The sequence below is a fragment of the Lathyrus oleraceus genome, chromosome 7, assembly GCF_024323335.1.
Source record: "Lathyrus oleraceus cultivar Zhongwan6 chromosome 7, CAAS_Psat_ZW6_1.0, whole genome shotgun sequence".
In the NCBI taxonomy this organism is placed as follows: domain Eukaryota; kingdom Viridiplantae; phylum Streptophyta; class Magnoliopsida; order Fabales; family Fabaceae; genus Lathyrus; species Lathyrus oleraceus.
In genome coordinates, this window is record NC_066585.1 from 504,664,960 (window position 1) to 504,678,098 (window position 13,139).

The window sequence follows — 13,139 nt, forward strand, 5'->3', positions numbered from 1 at the left end:
TTCGTTAGTGTGTACATTCTGGTTTAAGAACTCTTTATTGGTTTGCTGTTGAGAAGCTATGAAGTTCTCCATCATGATTTCCAAGTTGGATTTCCTAGGAACGTTATTGTTTGGTGTAGATGGGGTCGGCTTTTGATATCCAGGAGGTATAGCTGGGGCTTGATTGGGAGCTTGACCTGGTGCGTGTAAAGCATTATTACTCTTATATGAAAAATTAGGATGGTTCTTCCAATTCGAGTTATAGGTATGCGAGTAGGGATTTCCTTGAGCATAGTTCACTTGCTCTGCTTGGATTCCTGTTAGGAGTTGACAATCTGTAGGAGTGTGACCTTGGATTCCACAGACCTCGCAATTTTGAGTCACAGCAACCACGGTGGCTGGAGGTGATACATTTAAACTTTCAATTTTCTGGGCAAGAGCATCCACTTTTGCATTAACATGATCAAGGCTACTTATCTCGTACATGCCATTCTTCGTTTGAGGTTTTTCTACCATTGTTCGGTCGCTTCCCCACTGATAATGATTTTGGGCCATGCTTTCGATAAGTTGATAAGCATCGGCATAAGGTTTATCCATAAGCGCACCACCTGCGGCGGCGTCTATTGTTAACCTTGTGTTGTACAAGAGACCATTATAGAAGGTATGAATTACTAACCAGTCCTCTAAACCATGGTGTGGACAAAGTCTCATCATGTCTTTGTATCTTTTCCATGCTTCGAAAAGAGACTCGTTATCTTTCTGCTTAAATCCATTTATCTGGGCTCTCAACATAGCTGTTTTGCTTGGAGGAAAATATCGGGCAAGAAAGACTTTCTTCAACTCATTCCATGTGGTTACTGAGTTGGAAGGAAGAGACTGAAGCCATCTTCTAGCTTTATCTCTTAACGAGAAAGGAAAAAGACGAAGTCGAATTGCCTCTGAAGTGACACCATTGGCTTTAACAGTATCAGCATATTGGACAAATACAGATAAATGAAGGTTTGGATCCTCGGTAGGATTTCCAGAGAATTGATTCTGTTGCACTGCTTGTAACAGCGAAGGTTTAAGTTCGAAGTTGTTTGCTTCGATTGCGGGTGGAGCAATACTCGAATGCGGCTCATCTTGCGATGGAGCGGCGTAATCTCGAAGAGCACGAGCTGGTTCTGCCATCTCGGGTATCGGCGAAGGAAGAAGATTTTTGAGATCAGGAATTTCGATTGGAGGGAGATTGTTTGCAGCACGATACTCTCGAATTCGTCGTAAGACTCGGAGATATCGTTCAACGTCGTTGATTCGTAAGTAGTACGGTTCGCCTTGTGAGCGAGTGTGTGGCATACAAATCAACGAAAGACAAGGAAAAAAAAATAAAAATAAAAAAATAAAAAAATGCCTTAGTCTCTACAGCGTAACAGAAGAGTTACGATATCGACTAAATAAAAGTCCCCGGCAACGGCGCCAAAAACTTGATCGCGACTTTATGAGTCTATTGGGGTATTAACTGCAAGTGCACAGTCTTATCGCGTAGTTTTAAAAGATATCGATCCCACATGGACTTATGAATCGATATACCGTTTTTCTAAGGTTACTTTGTAAAGCTAAGGCGGATGATCCTTTGATGATTAGGGGGAAAAGTAAAACTAAAATAAGATCTAGATTAAATATCAAATAAGCGGATATCGATATGTAGTTCGTCGTAATTAGGGAATCAAATCTTCGTTGGTTTCTTAATTTTAAAATAAATCTTTTCAGTAGACACTATTGATTAAAAGTCTTTTCTCAAACTCTCGCTCTGTTGAATAGACTATGACTTTATATTAACGTGCGCTCTCACTATTTAGTTAAGTCCAAAATCACTTTTTGAAAACAATAGAATCTATAGAAACTCTTTTTTATTAAAATTCTAACCGTTTAAACACCCTCGTCTCAAACTCTCGCTCTGTTGACTTAGATTATATGATTAAACTTAAATGCTTAACTCTCGTCCTCATATTTAACCTTTAAAAATACTTTTTGAAAATGATTAGAATTTAATTAACTCTAAAAATTGCTTTCGCCCTGATTTAAAATTAATGTCCAATTTACACTGTCTAGTTAAAAGCTCAAACTGTCGTTCTATTGATTTTAACTTTTTTATGCTTTTTACTCTCGTACAAAAACTTTGGTGTTAACTCTGTAAATTGAGACCATAAAAAGAGTGATTATATTTTTAAATAAATTTAAACCAACTTAGTTTTGATTCCTTCATTCCGCTTACTTTACATACCGATATCTAAATTAATTAGTCGGACATGTTAAACAGGCCTAAACAATTATTATGCTTAAATACGGCCATATCCGGCAAACAGTATAGATAAATAGCAGTGCAGAGCATATATAAATTAAAACAATAAAATTAAAGAACCTGTAAAATTAATAGAAATCTTGATTATTCCTAGCTTCGATGCTTGAACACTCCACCACAGACCGGTTGGATTTGTTCTTCACAATCTTCGATCAGACAGTAAAATAAAAACGAAGGAATAAAATACTATGACCTAACGTAAGGTTAGATCCAGTAAAAGATACACAATAGTTTCCGGTGTAGAAACTATTGTGTGAAAAATTAATTGAATGCTTTGAAAATTGACTGGAAAAGAAAAGGAAATAAAATTTGCTAGGAAAGTAGAGTGCTGGAAAATTAAAAAACAGTAAAAATAATGCACGGTGCCGAAAACTGGAAAATTGAGAGAGAGCTGTAGGGTTCCATAATTGGTCCTATTTATACCAATCCATCAAGTGACCGTTTCTTCCAAAGTTCGTTCAGTAGGTTTCCTCACGTCAACTGGTCAAGCGAAGAAAAAGGATGAACGTGCTTCTGTTACGCGTCAAACCCAAAATATAGGAATGGGGGTGTGACGTTCGCCACACCATGTGTTACGCTCGTAACACTTAGCAGGGGAGCGTGACGCTCGTCACACCTTGTGTGACGGTCGTCACATCATCAGCGCTTCTAGTTGGCAGTTTTGGGCTGGGCTTTAGTGGAATGCTTCTCATCCTCTTTTTGCACCTCATTTTCTTCCTTTTTCACGTATGCTTCAAATAGTGTTACCTGAAATAAATAGAAGGAAAATACCGAGTAATATCGAATAATATGAAATAAATCGAATCAAATTATAATATAATTTAATTAAATCGAGTCCAAAAATGTGATATTATTTCATGTTATCAATAATCCTAAAATAAACACATGTGATAATACAAAACATTATAGGTCACTTTTGACCAAAGCCATTGAATCTTGAAAAAGTCCAACTTTAAGTGCCCATAACTTTCTCATCAAAAATCCAAATGATGCAAAATTTAAGTCCAAATTGATAATATTGAAAATATCTACAACTTTTATGTTGGAGGCTTTTCCATTTGAGGTTTGCATCATTGAAACAGAAGGGCTTGAAGTTGGTCACTTTTGACAAATTTTTCAAAGACATGTTTTGTACATCAAACTTCATGGCCAGTTTTCACAATTTTCCGAATTCCAAATAGATTTTTGTTCAACATAGATTGTGTTCCTTATGTCAAGACCTTTCCAACCATTATTCACATGCCTATATTTGGAATTTCTATGTATGACTTTCGAAGAGAGGAACACTTGTGACCATTTATGCATTTCACATGAAATCTTCTTACACAAGCAAATGTCATTCAAGTTGCACGTCCAAATCATTTCATTATGCTATCAGCTTGCAAAACCATCATCTTTTGAGCCTCACGTGCGCCTGTACAGGCCCATGCATGGAGGACCCAAAGCTTCATGCACACGGATTCCATTCACCTTGCCTTGCATTTCAGCTATAAATAAGCATGCTTGCTTCATTCAATAATCAACCTGAAGGCACCTAAAGCTCTGCTGAAATCCATTCCCAACCTCTCACCAAAGGAATTTTGAATTTCCATTTCTCTTTTCAAGTTTGAATTTCAACAAAATCAGTTGATCTTCAACACTTATTCCTTAGCCTTGCACTCATACATACCTCAAGAACAAGCTGCAAGCAAGAGTTTGGTTGGATCGTGCTCATCAAAGTTGCACTTCAAAGGTTTTCATCTCAACTGTTTTGATTCGAATCTCCTTATATGATGTAATTTGCTTGTGTTTGTTTGGTTTTCTGAAGTCCTCGTGTGAGAGGCAAGTCAATGGTGGCTTTAATTTCATGAATTGATGCATTTCAGATTGAACACCTGGATTTTCCATCTCAGATTTCTCCTTCCATAGGGATCTTAAGTATAATCCAAGGTTACAGGGGTGATGTACATCACCCCAGCCAGTGGCGGAACTGGGGGGGGACGTGGGAAGGTCACGGCCACCCCTCAACTTTTTTTTTTAATTCATATATATTAAATTACTAAAACATCCTTATTTTAAATTAAAATTAATTTTTATTTTTTCTTTTTCATTCAAAGTTAGGTTAAAATACAGATAAGATAAAAAGCTCCTACCTTTCCTTTCTTTCTCATAAGGGTTTTCTACCGGCACCAGAATCGGAACAGATTAAAGTGATCGACATCTAACAGGTAAAAAACTTTATTCATTCTTCTTTTATAAAAAGTAACAAATTAAAGTGATTGCTTGATTTGTGTTTTTGAGATTTTTAGGGTTCTCCTTTCTTGATGTGTTAAAATAATCTATATGAGGTTTATTAAGCCAATTCATAACACTGTAATTTACAAATATAGTTATACACTGTAATAAGGTTTATTTAATCATTGTTGCTGCTAATTTCTAATAGTGAAGTTACCTGTATTTGAAAACGGATTAAAGTTGATTAATTAAGTTTATTAATTATTTTCTCTTTTAATTTTTATGTTCTCTAAATTGATTTTTGGATCTGATATGATATTATAGGAAGAGTAAAGATGAATAATAGGAAAATTGATTCTTTTTTCAAAAGGAAAGCATGTGAAACTGAAAGAGAAGAGAGAGATGAAGAAATTATAATCCCGACATCCGAATCTGAAACAGTCCTTGAGAATCCAACAATTGAAGAGCATCATGGTTTTGAAAATTCTTTGGAACGCGATCCTGGAAAGCGTCCTCCGATTTGGCAATATTCACCAAATCAAGTGGATGCAATACGAAGAGCTTATCTAAAATGGGGTCCATATCAAATTCATTTAGAAAACTATCATTTGTCCGGTAACGAGGATCATTCGAGAAGGTTTCAACATACTTGGTTTAGCATATTTTCATCATGGTTAGAATATTCACCATCTGAAGATGCTGCATATTTCTTACCATGTTACCTTTTTAGCAAAAAACTAAGTGGACGTCCCTGATCACTTGTCTTTATTTCTATGGGTTTTAGAAATTGGAAGAAAGTTAGGAATGGAAAACATTGTTCCTTTCTTAAACACATAAGGAAGGATCCTTATTCACCACACAACAATGCAATGAAAGCTTGTCAAAACTTGTTGAATCAAGATGGTCATATTAGAAATGTTATTCAAGTGCAAAGCTCAAGTCAAAGAATGAATAATCGGTTACGACTCAAGACTTCAATTGACACTGTTCGTTGGTTAACTCTACAAGCTTGTGCTTTTAGGGGTCACGACGAAAGTAGCAAATCAAGAAATCAAGGTAACTTTCTTGAGTTATTGAAACTTTTAGCATCCTACAATGATGAAGTTGCAAAAGTTGTGTTGGAAAATGCTCCACAAAATTGCAAGTATACTTCACATCAAATTCAAAAAGAGCTCTTGCAAATTCTTTCTAGTAAGGTGAAAAAGAGTATTCGTGAGGAAATTGGTGATTCCAAATTTTGTATCGTTGTTGATGAAGCTCGTGATGAGTCAAAAAAGGAACAAATGGCTCTTGTATTAAGATTTGTTGATAAAATTGGTTTAATACAAGAGAGATTTTTTGATGTGGCACATGTTAAAGACACCACATCGTTAACTCTTAAGGAAGCAATATGTGATATACTTTCTCGACATAACCTTGATGTTTCTAACATTCGTGGCTAAGGGTATGATGATGCTAGCAATATGAGAGGAGAATGGAATGGTTTAAAAGAGAAAAAAATTAATAAACTTAATTAATCAACTTTAATCCGTTTTCAAATACCGGTAACTTCACTATTAGAAATTAGCAGCAACAATAATTAAATAAACCTTATTATAGTGTATAACTATATTTGTAAATTACAGTGTTATGAATTTGCTTAATAAACCTCATATAGATTATTTTAACACATCAAGAAAGAAGAACCCTAAAAATCTCAAAAACACAAATCAAGCAATCACTTTAATTTGTTACTTTTTATAAAAGAAGAATGAATAAAGTTTTTTACCTGTTAGATGCCGATCACTTTAATATGTTTCGATTTCGGTGCCGATAGCAAACTCATATGAGAAAGAAAGGAAAAGTATGAGTTTTTTACCTTATCTGTATTTTAACCTAACTTTTAATGAAAAATAAAAAATAAAAAATAATTTTAATTTAAAATAAGGATGTTTTAATAATTTAATATATATGAATTAAAAAAATATAAAAAGTTGAGGGGTGGCCGTGGCCTTCCCACGTCCCCCCTAGTTCCGCCACTAATGTATACACAATTTGAATACATATTTCTTATTCATTATATTAAAAATTATATAATATTTTATCATTTATCAATCTGATTTGAGTAAATACTTAAATACAATCGAATAAGAGTGTGACTAATTAAATTGCAAGAACGAAACCATACATGTTGTTGCCTCTAATACATGGTAAGGAACTATGTATTTAAAGTCTTTGCTGCTTGAATTGTCAAATTAATCTCAAAACAGTCCATGAATCATCTCTTACAAGAAACTTAAACGTGAAGGATTTATTTGACTTTTATGTTTAAATATATATAAGTAGTAGTAGTATTCAAAAATAAAGAAATACTACTCCTCCAACAATTAAAATAAAATAAAAAATCCTTAATTTTTATTGAATATACTAAAAAGAAATTTGAAAGTATTTGAATGAGATGGTTAAAAAATATCCGGTTTAAGTAAATATTTTTAGATTGTTTATTTCATTTCTATTTTGTCATAAATGTACCTCTAGTATTTTATTTGTATTTCGTTTCTATTGTTTTTTTTTCATTTATATTTTTTTTTTAATTTTTGTATATTTATCAATTAATTCAGTTATTTTAAGACGGGGGGTTCTTGTATATGTATGTATACTATTGTTGTTTGAACTTTTCCTTATCCTTAAAAATGTTATTATTATAATTATTATTGGAGTATTATTTTTTTCAAAGAGATTATATTATTTGTTTATGCTATAGATATGAGACTTTTTTTTGCTATTGGCACTATAAATATAAGACAAGTTTCACCAATTTTGCAAAGAAACGTGACTTTAAAGATTGGGATTATCCTTCTATTATTCCTCTTCCTCTGTGGTAAATTTTTAACATAAAGTTTCTGTTTCTTTTCATTTTGCTATATTCATCTTTAAGAAAATTATTGTTTACTTTATATAATGATTGTAAGAATCACACTAGCTTATAGAGTGTTAGATAATTAATTGATAATCCTGGATAGTCTTCGAAGAATCGTGTTCGTTCACTTTCCGAACAAAGTATTTCGACCCTATTTATGCCTGGGTTCACGAAATCTTTGTGGGGATAATTCTTGAAGAAAGAATGTTTCTGGCAAAAGAAAGATTCTGGAACGTAGAATGGTTTTTGTGTGTAACCCTAAACCGAGGCCAGATTTCCCCCTTTTATAGGAGAACGAAAACTGAAAACGAAAAGTCATACCTTTTCAAGAAAAACGGTAATAACGGCTGGGAAGGTTCAAACGTTCAAAAGAAAATTTTCTTCGGGGCGCTGCCAGGGGCTCTGCCCCTTGGACCCCGGCAGGGCGCTGCCCCGCACCCCGCCAGGGGCTTCGCCCCTTGGAACCCCAGCGGGGCGCTGCCCCGCACCCCGCCAGGGGCTACGCCCCTTGGAACCCCGTTTTCAATTACTTGCAGTCAATTACACGTTGGCTCTACGAGCGTGCACTCCGCACTACTCCTAACTTGTTTCCAAGCTTTAACGCATAATTGCATCGGCCTATAGTAAATCTCATTACTACTAAAATCATGGGTGATACTAAAATCACCAACATAGAGTGTAGTTAAGTAGAGGACTAAAATTACTCTAACTAATGTGGTAAAGCTAATAACAAACTAGTAACTAGTTGACTAACTTTAAGTGACATCAATATTATCATGTAATAGCCTCCCAAAGTTGGAGGTATGTGTTTATCGAATATTGAATGATTGACATAGCATAGGAGTAACTTGATGAAAAAAATTAATTATTTATTCTTTTGAGGATATAGAAAGTAATTTGAAGGTGTTTTCTATTACAAGGTCGCAATCGATTTTAAAATATTTGGTCGTCTCATGAAATATTAGGTTAGCTATTACGTGGATAACACTCACATTATGACAATAAAACATTGAGAGTTTGATGCATTAAACTTGTAAATTTTTTATTAAGGGGATGAGCCATGGTAGATCACATGTAATGGCATCATGGGCACGATATTTAACTTCAGATAATGATCTTGAGACTATCGATTGATTCATGGTTCTCAAAGAAATTAGAGATATGTTAAGGAAGAAGAATTGATCAGATATGGATTTTTTTACTCTAGACAACTTGGTCCTACTGTTGAACTGTTGAACTAATGGCCTTATCTTCTTGTTTATGATTCATTTGCCTTATGCCTCTGCTTATCACATTCATTTGTTTATGTTAGCACACATTAGCGCACACATGACTTTCTTTTGAACTACCTAACAATGAGACTAGGCTCATTACACCTGTACCCACATGACTTTCTTTTGGGCTACCAAATAATGAGATCATATGCTAGTCTTTGTATGATCATGCATGGTATTTTTCTATCCATCTCATTCCCTCTGATTTAGTTCGATCAAATTCTATTTGATCCACTAGATCCCTTGATTTTGCACATGTTCCCTTTGTCTTTGTCAAGTGACCATAAGTCTCTTGGTCACTTGATGGGACTTGCATCTGTTACTTTAGAACTCCATCTTCCCAACAAGTACAAGACCTTAAGCTCAAGTCAAGCATCAAGCATCTGCCTCATCCCCACCAAGCATCTCTGAGAACCTGTTTCAACAACTTGTTAGACATTGACAAGGATTCTATGTCATGAGACTTAAGCAATAGAGAAGGGATGAGAGGGAGCATTCCTATCCTCATTATAAATATTATGGGTACTGGACGAATGACCCAGTTGCTTAGAGTATTCATCTATATTCATAGACTTTAGTGTAATTCCAGTCAATTCACTAACAAGTCTGCAACTAGCACATGTGGCTCCTCCTTTCAACTTCTTCTGGTTCAAACACTTTTAACCCATTTCCTTTTGGACACACCTTTATGGTTAACCCCCTTTCTTTTGGTACACACCTTTATGGTTAACCCCCTTTTCCTTTTGGGACACACATTTATGGTTAACCCTCTTTCTTTGGGGACATGTCTTTATCGTTAACCCATTTCCTTTTGGGACACGCCTTTATGGTTAAACTCATTCCTTTTGGGACACATATTTATGGTTAACCCTTTTCCTCTTGGTACACGCCTCTATGGTTAACCCCTTTCCTTGGTTTTGACACCACAAATCAGGTTGACACCTTCATGGATTATATACCTTTATCTTGCTTTTTTGGGTTGGCACTCTCAGTGGTTATACACCTCTTCTCTTGGTTTTGACACCATTCATTTACCATGTCAGTCTCAGTGTTTTGGTAAGCACCTTGTCATGTCAATCCTAGTACTTTGACAAGTTCATGTTTTTCCTCCCTTACCATGTCAGTCCCAGTGCTTTGGTAAGCTTTCCTTTTGGTTCAAACACCACCTCAATCATATATTTTCTCAGTCCTAGTCCTCTGAACTACAGAGCTCTGACTTTCTCATTGCACTATGAGGATACGTAGGCACGAGGAGATGAATCCTTGGCGAGCATTTTTCTTTAATGTCCCCCTTTCTCTCTCTGCTTCCACGAACTACAAGGATCTGACTTTCTCATTGCATTATGAGAATACGTAGGCATGATGGCCCCAATCCTCCTTGAGCACTCTTTTCCTAACCCATTTTCTATTTTACAGGTACATGAAGATAGCAACATTCATCCAAGCAAGAGCATTCAAAACGGTTCCCATTGAGTACCATGGATGTGAGGGTTACTAATACATTCCCATTGCATAACCGACTTCCTTACCCGTTTCTCTATTCCCCTTGGGTTTTATCGATATTTTCCCTTCCCTCTTTTGGGATAAACAAAGTTCGGTGGACGACTATGTTGTATGTTCGATCGTGCGACGTGTTCGGGTATATTCCGTTCGGCTTCAGATGACACCAATAGAAAGTTTGTTTCTAAGTTCAAGAGTGAACTTATGAAAGAACTTGAGATGATCGACCTTGGCCTCATGGCATACTTCATAGGCATTGAGTTCCGCAAGTCCAAAAGGGGACTGCTCATGCACCAAAGAAGGTATGTGCTTGAGATATTGAAGAAGTTTGAAATAGACCATTGTAATGTTGTCATTACTCTGCCTGAACTGAGGTTGCAGTTGTCGAAGAGTGAGGATGAGCAAGATGTTGATCTAACTAGGTATATGAGGCTGAATGGATCCTTGCATTATTTGTGTAATATGTGACCAGGCTTGGTGTTTAGTGTCGGTATTGTTAGTAGATTCATGGAGAGATCGAATGTGTCTCACTTGGCAGCAGTCAAGAGGATTCTAAGATACATCAAAGGATCGATTGGCTATGGATTTCTCTTTCCTATAGCGGATAAGGGCATAAAATTCAAGTTGTTCGGTTTTACCCATTCCAATTGGTGCGGAGATAAAGATGATCAAAAATGTACAGCTGGATACATCTTTATGTTCGATAAAACACCAATATCATGGTGTTCGAAGAAGGAACTAGTAGTTACACTCTCGTCTTGTGAGGTCGAGTACATTGTCGCTTCGTTATGTATGCACCAAGTCATGTGGCTAATGAATCTATTAAAGGAGCTAGGCATCAATGAAGGTGATGTTGTTACAATCCTGGTTGAGAACGTTTACGCGGTTAATCTTTCTAAAAACCCAATTGAACATAGGAGGAGCAAGCACATTGAGATGATATTTCACTAGGGGAGCTTGTTAGTGAAGGAAAGTTAAGATTGGGATATTGTAGAAGTGAAGATCAAGTGGCTGATTTGTTGGCCAAGGGAGTCACAAATAATGTGTTCAAAAGGTTAAAGATGAGCATGGGCATGGAAGACTTGTAACACTTGAATTAAGGCGGTGTGTTAAGAGTTTTTGAGTAATTCAGGTGTTGTAGCCGGTCACAAGTGTCAAAATAAGTCAAATAAACTGGAGAAAAAAAAGTGCTTCTGGAGTTGGTGTGACTGGTTACGCATTCGCAGTAATCGGTTACCACTGTTTGTTATTTTGTATTATTTAGCTGTTGTAACCGGTTACAACTCTTGTGTAACCAGTTACGGCCGAGCTTTTGATTTTTCTGTTATTTGACTTATTTTTTTGTATCTCAATCACTTATATTAAAACATTAGAGGTATCGTTGTTATGGTTAATGAAAATAGTAAAAATATTTCCACCCTAAATTAATTTCTCCCTCTCAATTTCTCTCTCCCTCTCCACACTCTAATTTCTTTATTATTCATTAATCTTGTGATTCAAAATTCGAACCTAAGAGGAGTTCACATTCCACTTTAAAGTTTACTTGGAACACTCTTATTTTAAACAGATATATCCCTCATTTAAACTCTACTATATTTTGAAGATTTTTCACAATAAAGTAGCTACTGATGAAAAACTTACCAACAAAGGTATATACATGGTTTCTCAATTTGATCCATGTCATAAAAACAGTGAGACCATGCATCCTCTTTTCTTGAAGTGTATTTTTGCTTCTAAATATGGAATTGGTTTAGGCTAATCACTCATAAATGAATTGATAAAAACTCTCTTTTGACTCTTCTGTAGATATGTTCCTTGTCTTTTTCTAAGTAGTGTAAAATTGTCACTTTAGCTATATTATTTTGAAATTGTTAATATCATTTGATTTTATGGAAATATGTGAAGATTTGACAACAAAGTGATTCCTTACCATCAAGTGATCAATATGTTTATTGCCACCCTCACATCTGTTTTAAGAGTAAATGAAATATTGGTGGCATTGTAAGAGGGAGCCTTGGACTAGTCCATATATGATCTTGAACTAAATATTGGTGGCATTAACTGTCAAAGTCTTAATTTTTCATTTGACTTTTTTTAATCGATCATATATGAATTAGATACATTAATTGTTATATGTATCAAAAAAATAAAATTTATTTATAAAAATGCATTTTCGTCGAACTTTTCACTTATGTTTTTCCACTTTCTTCTACACGTCATCACACAAACAAGATAAAATCAAATGGAATTTGAGCTCTTTGAAAAATATATTTCTTCTTATCAATTTTTTATTCCATTGTTATTTTTTAAAAATAAGAGACAAATGAACTCTTCTTTCTCATTTGACTTTTCCTACAACAACGTATGTTGTTCATCATCTTAGATCTATGTAATATGTAATACGCTTGTTCCTCCATTGTATATCACATTCTCACTACACCAACATCACTCTACCAAATTGAATGCACCATCAAGAAGTTTTATGCCAAAACTTCATGTGGAGGCCGGATCTGCAATTAAGAAAACCAAAAGATGAAAACGATAATCTTTGTAGTAAATCGAACTAGCCAACTTATTCAAAAAACCGTAATCCAAAAAAAATGATATATAGACGGACAAAATTAGGTCTTCGGAAGAGAACTGTGGTTTAGTTTGGAGAAAGGTTTTGGATTCGTCAACGCCCATAACCGACCGTTGTCCACCCCTAACGTTGAAATGTCAACATAATTGATATATGGTGTTTTATGTTTTACTTCACTTTGTTAAAAACAAATTACATTATATATATATATATATATATATATATATATATATATATATATATATATATATATATATATATATATATATATATATATATATATATGAGATATTTCAAGAAGGATGGTATTTACTCACTCGGTCTCATAAAAAGTATCTCATTTAAACTTTT

At 34.9% G+C, this 13,139-nt stretch overlaps 1 non-coding gene across 1 annotated transcript; it reads left to right on the top strand.

The window, feature by feature from the left end:
• The first annotated feature begins 664 nt into the window (after window positions 1–664).
• Window positions 665–771, top strand: LOC127109209 (small nucleolar RNA R71). Its single transcript, XR_007796548.1, has one exon. It is a non-coding gene; the product is annotated as a small nucleolar RNA R71 (small nucleolar RNA).
• Window positions 772–13,139: the final 12,368 nt, after the last annotated feature.